Here is a 9,544-nt window from a genome sequence, read left to right as displayed (position 1 = left end):
TCCCAATGTAGGCACTGTCCCACAGTCGCCTCTGCATCAGTGCGGAGGAGGTGGGTGACCGTGGTATGGATAGTGGACCCCACCCTGTCCAGCTTGCTTGACCCTGCAGGCTCCCCAGGGAGGCCAGCAACTAAGCCCCTGATCCTGGGGGTCTGTGGCAGCCATGAGACAAACGGCTCAATAGAGCAGCTACAATCTGCCAGATATTCTACTCAGTGTTTTATGCTTAGCACCTTAGAAGCACTATAATGATCCAGTTTCACACAGGAGAAGACTAAGGCTCAGAGAAGCTAAGGGACTGGCTTAAGATCATACAGTCAGTAAGTGGGAAGGCAGAACTTGAACGCAGGACCTTTTGACTCCAAAATATATAGTCGAGCCGCTGTAATGGACTGAAAAATGGTCTCTGTTTTATAGTAGTTTAATAACAACTCACACAATACCCCCACTCAGTTACATGGATCCATTACAGAAGTCCAAATGTTTTTGAAAAAAAAAAAAAATTCAGAGTGCACTTTACTACGTATCTGTTAGCGTTTGGAAATTTCACTAACAGTTGAAAAATGGAGTTGGGAATTTACTAGGTATGACTGAAGTAAGTTGCCAAATCGCTGAGAAGGAAACATCCCTGCCAGATGCCCTAAGTATATTTTACTGAGGCTTTCCCGGGTTCATTCGGGTTTTGCTCATGGCCATGTAGTTCTCCTGAAGAAACACACGGTGGCACCACTCGCGCAGGTTTTATAGCCACAAGCCACCCAAACAGCAGTGATTGCTACTTTGGGTTATAGAGTCAGATTCTGGCAACATTTCGCATTCATAACTGAACTTCCCACATAAAGGGGATACCTCTCACTATTTTGTACACAAAGTTAAGCAGTGTTGCCCAAGAGTTCAGAGTACAGTAAAGCTAGGAAGATCTGCCACATTATTAATATATCTAATAACAGATCTTTTATATCCACTTTAACTAACACAACTGTTTTGATGAATAATACTTTTAAGAAGAGAGAAGATGTAGAATTTACTCTGCTAGTTATCTTTGAATAAAAGTTGAAACCAGTTTACTAAATTGGCTTAGTAGAGTCCTACTGTATATTTTTTTGGACTACTTGCAGATAACCTAGTTCCATCCTGAAAGTATTCTCTTTCTAAAACTATATCCCAAAAATATACTGGTGAAGAAGATTTTAGATTAAATCATAATAATTTAATTTTTTGGCTACATTTTGTGCGAATATAAATTATACCGATTTGAAATAACACAACAAAAATTTATCAATGAAATTTTATAAATAACATGCATCTTCTACATTAAAAATTCGTCAAGAATTGCACAGTTTGGGGGCATCAGGGTGGCTCAGTCAGTTGAGTGTCTGCTTTCGGCTCAGGTCACGATCCCAGGGTTCTGAGATCGAGCCCCCAGCATCAGGCTCCCTGCTCAGTGGGAAGCCTGCTTCTCCTTCTGCCTCTGCCTCTCCCCTCCACTCATGCTCTCTCTCTCTCTCAAATAAATAAATACAATCTTAAAAAAAAAAGAATTGCATAATTTGAAGCCGTCAGGAACAAAGAGTTGTAGACTAGGTTTACACTATTTACTCTTTAGACATTCTTTCAAGAGATATTTGTGGAGTGGCTTCTCTGTGCCAGGCACTGTTCTAGGCTCTGGAGGTACAGCTGTGGATACAACAGTCAGAAATCCTTCCGGGTGCTCCCAGAGTTTACATGCTGGGGAGGGAAGCGCGTGGGTGGGGACTTAGGAGACAAGTGGGAATGCTAAATGGGATCCGTGCTTCTTGGAAAAGAAAGCAGGAAAAGGGCTGAGGCAGTGCCTATGCAAGTGTGGGGGCAGTTATCACTAGGCAGGTGACAGCTAAATGAAGACATTACAGGCATGATGGCTTGAGCCAATGGGCTATCTGGACAAGGAGAGCGGCTGACAGATAGAGTGAAGCAGCACGTTGGTGAGGCAGGGTGTGCCTGGCTTATTCCAGGGAACATAAGGGACCAGCAAGGCCCAGGCCGCTCCCAAGAGTGCAGGAGACCAACCACTCAGTGAATGAGCCAACACACCAATTCTTTGTCAAGACCCATCTAAAATCAGGCAAAGTTTGGATTATGTTTGAAAATCTTCAGGAACACGTCTTTTGCTTACATACAACTTCCGTCTGCTTGAGTGATTAGAAATGAACATATGTTAATAAAGAAGGTAAAAAATTGCTCATAGTCTGTGATGGAACGCTTACTCAAACATGAAAATGTCAAGCCCACAGAGTGCACTAGGTTTGCAAAAGCAGGCACAAGACCCTTTTTCTCAAGATTCTCCTGTCGCTGCGGAGATAGAATAACAACACTCTGGTGGGACACATGCTAGAAAAGAGACATAAAAGATCCGGAGAGGAATCCAGTTCACAGGACCCTTGAATTCCCAGCGAAAACTGGGCAGCCGGCACCTAGCTCCCCTCTGCCAGCCATTCTCGTTCCTCCCGCTGGGGGGAGCTCTAGGACCATGGCCATCGCCAGAGGAGGGCGTGGACTCTGAAATACGCTCTGGGGTAAGAAAGGATCTTTAGTCATGCTCACATTCGAAAGGAGACCTTCCAGATTTGGAAAAAAAAGAACAGAAAAAAAAAAAAAGCAACAACAACACCCTCATCTCCCCAGCTCTCAACAAAGTCAGAGATGAAAGAAGACGGTTTTAGCATGGCAAATAAAAAAATAAACAAGTGCTTGAAATGGATAAGTTTTTCCTTTTAAATTTGTTTTTGCAAAGGGTTTTTTCTTCCCTGAAAAACAAAATACTAAAATAGCAAGTTATGTTTTCATTTATGAATCCTCCTCAAGAGGAAATGTAATAATAACAAGGGGTTCCCATTGGATCCAGCTTATTTCATAATGTAAGTATATTTATATCCTCTGGGGAAAGAAACCTACCCTGAGCCAGGTAGTTCTCATTTAAATTGGTGATTTTGTTCATTTGTATTTTTTCCTCTTCTTTTACCTTGAACAACCTCTCAAACTGGAGAGAAGCTTTAGATTCTACAGCTGTGTATTGGACGGGGTGCCTTTTGCTAGTGATAGAGGGTGAAAGACGGTAGCAAAAGGACTTGTTTTGCTTTATTCTATATCTGGTCAGAAAGGTGGTTTGCCCCTCACTAAGTATTATCTTATTACATCAAATGTTCAAATGTTGAGAGAGCAGGGTCATGTACCAGAAAGAGAAAAAGCTTAGAGGCAGTCCCACGTTCCAGTCTCAGCTGGGTTCCTCACAGGATGTAAATTATTTCACTTCTTTGTGCTTCCGTTTCCTCGTCTATAAAATAGGGATAATAATACTGTGGTGGATTCAAAATGGCAGTCAGATCTCTGACACTCCTCCCATGGAGAGGTGGAGTCAATGTCCTCTACCTTGAACCAAGGGTGGGGAGATGTTCTGTGGATGCTCTGACCAAGAGAACATGGAAGGAAAGATGTTGTTCCAGAAAGCTCCACTTCCTGCCTTTCCTGGAGCCCTGAACAGTACGACTACCCTGAGGCCACCATGATGGGAAGAAGCTTGAGTGAGCCAGGAGAGAGTCTGTGTGTGTGTGGAGGGAGAGGTGCCCAGCCAGCTACCAGCTCTCCTGACTCCCAGCCATGTGAGCCATTTCAGCTGAGTACCCAGATGTCATGAGGCAGAGATGAGGCCCTCTGACTGCTCCTATCCAAATTCCTTTCTGCACTATCATGAGATATGCTAAGAACAAATTGTTGTTTTAAGCCACTGAGCTCTGGGATAGTTTACTAAGCTGCAGTAGATAAGCCCACTAAGTGCCTATCTTGAGGAGCTGTTGTCAATTTTACCAATAATAAATACCTCTGAGGCACCTAGCCCAGAACTGACACGTAGTGAGCACTCAGTAAACAGCATCATCATCATTCTTGCTGCTTGCATTTTCTTTCTATAGGACAGGTTATTATTATTTTTTTTTTTTTTCAAATGTGGGCAGAGAATCTTATCTGAGCTCACAGAGGACAATGAAATCCTTCACAGCTGACTCGCCTGGGAATCCACAGGCTTTGGGGCTGCAAATCCTCCCCAGCCTACGCAAGTCGGGCACAAGAGAGCCACTGAGTCCAGGCTTTGCTGGCATTCCCTTTAAACACACGCTCTGCCGGTGAGCGGAACGTGCTGGCCCTGCATTCCAGGGACACCACAGGGCACACAGTGAAGCTCTGTGCTTGCCTTTTGCTTTTTCTCTCCTGTAAATCTCCTTAACTACCTAAACTCAGTGGGCAACCAAACACAACTGGGTTTAAAGAAGGCATAGTGGCAAGAGATTGTCTTTAAATGCAGCTGCTGGTGCTGGTCTCCAGGGAGGAGTTGAGAGCTTGCCAGCCCGGCTGAGAGCCTCTCAAGCATTCACCCTCCCCATGGCCTCCAAGTGACCTTATCTTTGGTGACAGCATTTAGAGGATACTCCCAGTGATGACACTAGATGTCCTGGGACCATCGAGGCAGTAGGATATGAAGTATTAGTTAGGATATAAAGTATTCTTAATATAGTGATCTTATAGAACTCAAAATCCCAAGAACTATCATGATCTTATAGAACTCTGATTCCTAATCTGTCCTGCATGAACCTGCCGCTCCCCATCACTACTGCCATTGGCCCCTTCTCTGGCCCGGACTGCTGGTCAACCTGTTCTTACTGGTCAGTCGTCCTGCCACCACTCAGACTTCTGTAGAAGCCTCAGCCTCTCTGCAGCCTTCTGGAAGCACCAGTGTCACGGTATGACCACACCCCTCCCTCTTTCAACGACTTCAGTATTTCCTCTGAGGACAGAAGAAAACATAGCAAGTCCAGGGTTGGGAGCCCAGCTTTCCTAGCCCGGGCCCTGTGTTTGCCCCACCTGCTCTGACTGATGGCTCAGGCCAATGCTATGCCCATCCCCAGATAGGAGGGGAAGTCGGGAGGAGTGGGGGATGAAGACGGGGATGACACTGCCCAAAGGTGACAGAAGCAGACGACTCAGCTGGAGGTGAGGTGGGGATCTTTTGTTTAAGGACTTTGTATGTCTCACGATCCACCTCTGGATCCTAAGCTGGGAACCTCAGGATCGGTTCAAATGACTAGGACTAGAACAACTAACTTTGGATGATACGCTTGCCCCAATGGTGCTTTAGAACTGCTTGAAAAAAGGCAGGATTCGCTAAAATCAAAAAGCAAAAAAGGAAAAACTGAAAAGAGGGAGACCTCCAGCCAAGGCTCCCGCGTTCCCCAGTGGACTGGGACCAGGCACTTCAGTTCTTGTGCTGATGCTTCCACACCCCTCTGTTCCCCACAGAGTGCAGCTCTGCACCAGGGCACACAGCCACTGTGACCTCCTCTATCCCCACTTAGAAACCGAGCTTCGGGGCACCTGGTGGCTCCGTCGGTTAAGCATCTGACGCTTGATCTCAGCTCAGGTCTTGACCTCAGAGTTGTGAGTTCAAGCCCCATACTGGGCTCCATTCTGGGTGTGGAGCCTACTTAAGAAAGAAGGAAAGGAAGGAAGGAAGGAAGGAAGAAAGAAAGAAAGAGAGAGAGAAAGAAAAAAGGCTTCTATTTCTCATGTTTCTGGTCTCTCTTGTCACATGAGCTCATGTTTTCAGTTCCTTCTTTGGGGTCATAGCACACATCTCCACAGTATTCCCATAGGCTTGACCCTGGTGTCTTCTGTTGACCTGGCATACAGCCCCAGCTCACTTCTGTTCTCCCCACTGGCCTCATTACCTTTGAAGGACACTCCCTGTGTGGCTCCTTGTTGCCTTTGCTTGCTTCCTTACCCACCAAGTAGCGTACTGGAGACAGAAAGACAAAGGGGCTGGCAATTTCCACCTGGTGGGCTCCGTGTTTAACGCTGGGACCCCATACCCACAGACAGATGGTTATGAGGATGCAGGGTGTTTGTGGGTGGTTCTAGAAAGTGTTTCTGCATTAGCTATGATTTGCTCGAACTCTCTCCATTTCCAGGGGTCAGTGCTGGTCCTGAAGACAAACGAGGAAAAATCTTGCTTCGGCTCAGTGGGAAGGGACAGCAGCAATCCACCTGAACAAATAATCTCATGGTTCTACTCAAGCTACATTTTCAGAGTCACCCTTTAGAAGCTGTCTCATTTATCACTTTAGAACTTGAATTTGATGGTTTTGATTTTTTAGTCCAAGACTGAACCTGTGATTTAGGTGAGCATCCACCAGCAGGCAACTTACAGTTTAAACTATAGTGTGGGTTTTAGATATTCAAAATCAGCTCTCAAATCAACCCTCTTACTGAATTACAACCTTCTATATCTTACTTCTTTTTTTATTTTAAAGATTTTTATTTGTTTATTTGACAGAGAGAGACACAGCGAGAGAGGGAACACAAGCAGGGGGAATGGGAGAGGGAGAAACAGGCTTCCTGCCAAGCAGGGAGCCTTACAGTAGAGGTGGCCCCCTACCTTGGACTGGGTCCCTGTCAAGGTCGGCCGAGTTGGTGCTCTTGGCGCCCAGAGACCAGCTTCAGCTGCCTTGCTCGCCGGGCATTGAACAGAAAAGACATAGATCTTCACACTTGTTGCTGGGACTATCTGTGTGTAATTTTCCCAGACTAGATTATTTTTTCTGCCTCTGGAAGAAAGGCTTCCCTTTCTGTGTCATAATAGGCAAGCACTGGATGTCTTTACATAGAGGAGTACTTTCAGTTAAGTTTGCTCCTGACGATAGTTTAAGGTTGACAATTAGAATAACATTCCTCTTCAGAAAAAAATCTGCATGTTCTATACAGAACTGAACATTCTGGATTGAATCAAAAGATCATTTTTTGAAGCTAGAGTTCTGTTAATTTTATTGCCAGAGCTATGATGAAATCTGTTTATGTTCAAATTTTGTAATATTGTATGATTTTGAATTCTTCCTGGGACAGTTTTTAATGAAGCCAGGCTTTATGGTTAGTGGGGAAACCAGACGATGTACTCAATGTTCACTTCCTCATCTAGAACATGTTTGCAAAGTACTGAGGTCCATGATGTGAACACAGCAAGGGCAAGTCAGGCACCTTCCGTTCCCTGGAGGAGCTCACTCTGTAGCAAAAGCAACAGATACTAAAGAACATTTTTAAAAATTGCAAGTATGGAAGTAGAGCCTGTAGGGGGTTGGGGTGGGGGAGTGTAGGGAAGGATGGGCATGGTGTAATCTCAAACAGCTCAGGAAAAAGTTAAGGAGATGAGATTCTAAGGAAGAGGGCACACTGATAACTGAGGGAGCTACTTGCCCATGAGCCCCAGCTATACTTTGGTGCAGATGTGGACCTCTGAGCAGCCAGGCCCTCAGTCCCTATCAACTGAATGCTTCATAGGCATGTTACGGGTTACATCTCAAATACTGAATAGTTGGCAGAAAAGGTTGAAAAATAATAATATAAGAATTAGAGAGAAAGAAACATTCTGGTAACTCTAGTATTTTTCACATTTGAAGGTTATTCCTTAAAATGATTGGCTTTTAAGTGATTGGTTATTTATATGTAGGTAGTATAATTGTATGAAGATGAACAGAGGAAACACTTTTATGGGGGGAAGGGAATGGAAGAAAGAAAGAGTCTAATTTGGATTACGCTTGGATTGGAAGCAACTCCAGGGGAGGGTTGGATGCTACTCTTAGAAAAATTGCTCTATCCTGTGGTGCCTTGCTTGCTTCCGGTGATGGAATCCATCCCAGCTCATGCCATTGCAAAAGATGAGGAGGATTTGGAGGGGTCTCTTTTTAACTTGTTTTGAACCCATTTAGGGACCACTGCCTTGTCCTGCTGTTTGGGCGCAGCTGTGACCCAGCCAAGAAGGCAACCCCTTTAATAAAGCCCAGGACACTGGTTAGTAAGACAAAGGAAAAGCTTTGTGATGCAAAACACAGACACACACATGCACACACACACACACACAGATGCACATACAGACACACAATACACACATACACAAATACAGATGCACACACAGACACACACATGCACACATACACAAATACAGATGCACACACAGACACACAATACACACATACACAAATACAGATGTACACACAGACACACAATACACACATACACAAATACAGATGCACACACAGACACACACAAATACAGATGCACACAGACACACAATACACACACACAAATACAGATGCACACACAGACACACAGAGATACACACACCCACAGATGCACACATAGACACACAATACACACATACACAAATACAGATGTACACACAGACACACAATACACACATACACAAATACAGATGCACACACAGACACACACAAATACAGATGCACATACAGACACACAATACACACACACAAATACAGATGCACACACAGACACACAATACACACACACAAATACAGATGCACACACAGACACACAGAGATACACACACCCACAGATGCACACACAGACACACAATACACACATACACAAATACAAATGCGCACACACACACACACACACACACACCTCTCTTAGGGAGAGCAGAGAGTTCTCTGAAAAGAGGTTGGCCTGGATTGAGGACTTAAAAAATAACCCTCTGCAAGACGATAAAGGAGAACTGAAGAAAGCAAGGTAAGAGGCTAGACAGCGGGCATCTGAAGGGCTCAGCTCTAGAAGACCCATCACCTATGGGTAGGACAAGAGAATGATTTGTGACCAAGAGAAAGAAAAATTCTATCCTTAATGTTTCAGACGCTATGCCATGGCCCTGAAAGCTAGCTGATTCATCATAAAGAAATACCACCAAAGTCTGATGTCATTGGTCTGGGGTAAATTGTCTAGGTGGGAGGGATCCTGGAAAAAAAGACTCTCCTACTGCCAGCCATTTGGTGAGAGAGCTGGGGTGAAGGAGGGCAAGGCTGATGCCATTAACATTGGTGCAGAGAGCAGTAGACCCACTTGCCGGCCTCATCAAGAGCCTTCAGTAGTGGGGACAGTAAGCAGAACTCCCTGTTGCACTTACTCCTACTCCTCCCTCTAAAACACTTTTCCCAAGAACATCTTGGATACATGTAAAAAAGCAAGGACCCTTCCACATGGAGGTTACACAAGAAACGGTTTTGCTCTAAAGAAGTAGAGCAATTTAGGGTTTTAAAGTTGGATAAGCTTAACAAAGACCGTCATGTCAAATATCCCGCAGAATGTACTCTGCATACAGACTGCATGTTTGGGCATTCATTGACACCTGAGAATAGCATACCGTAATTATGGGAGCACTCTGGGGACAGATAATTAAGACCCTTTGATGGGAATGCAGCCTCCTGTTTATGACTGGGGTAATAAGGAGACAATCTGCCTTTCATTAGCACATAATAACATCTCACTTTTATGGGAAGTTCCTTCAGTTGATTTTCTTAATTAGATTTAACCGAAGGATGAAAGTCAACTTTTGCTACACAAAGCCCTGGAAAGGAAGACCACTGTGTTTAACACAGTAATTGAACATGAAAGCCACATACATCAAAGGTACGCACAAATAAGAGAAGTATGTTTTCTAAAGATCCCT

The sequence above is a fragment of the Eumetopias jubatus genome, unplaced genomic scaffold (genome assembly GCF_037043125.1).
Source record: "Eumetopias jubatus isolate StellerSeaLion01/CBP00866 unplaced genomic scaffold, mEumJub1_p1.0 scaffold_16, whole genome shotgun sequence".
Lineage (NCBI taxonomy): Eukaryota > Metazoa > Chordata > Mammalia > Carnivora > Otariidae > Eumetopias > Eumetopias jubatus.
The sequence above is the reverse complement of the archived record's forward strand: the minus strand, read 5'-3'. Positions refer to the sequence as shown.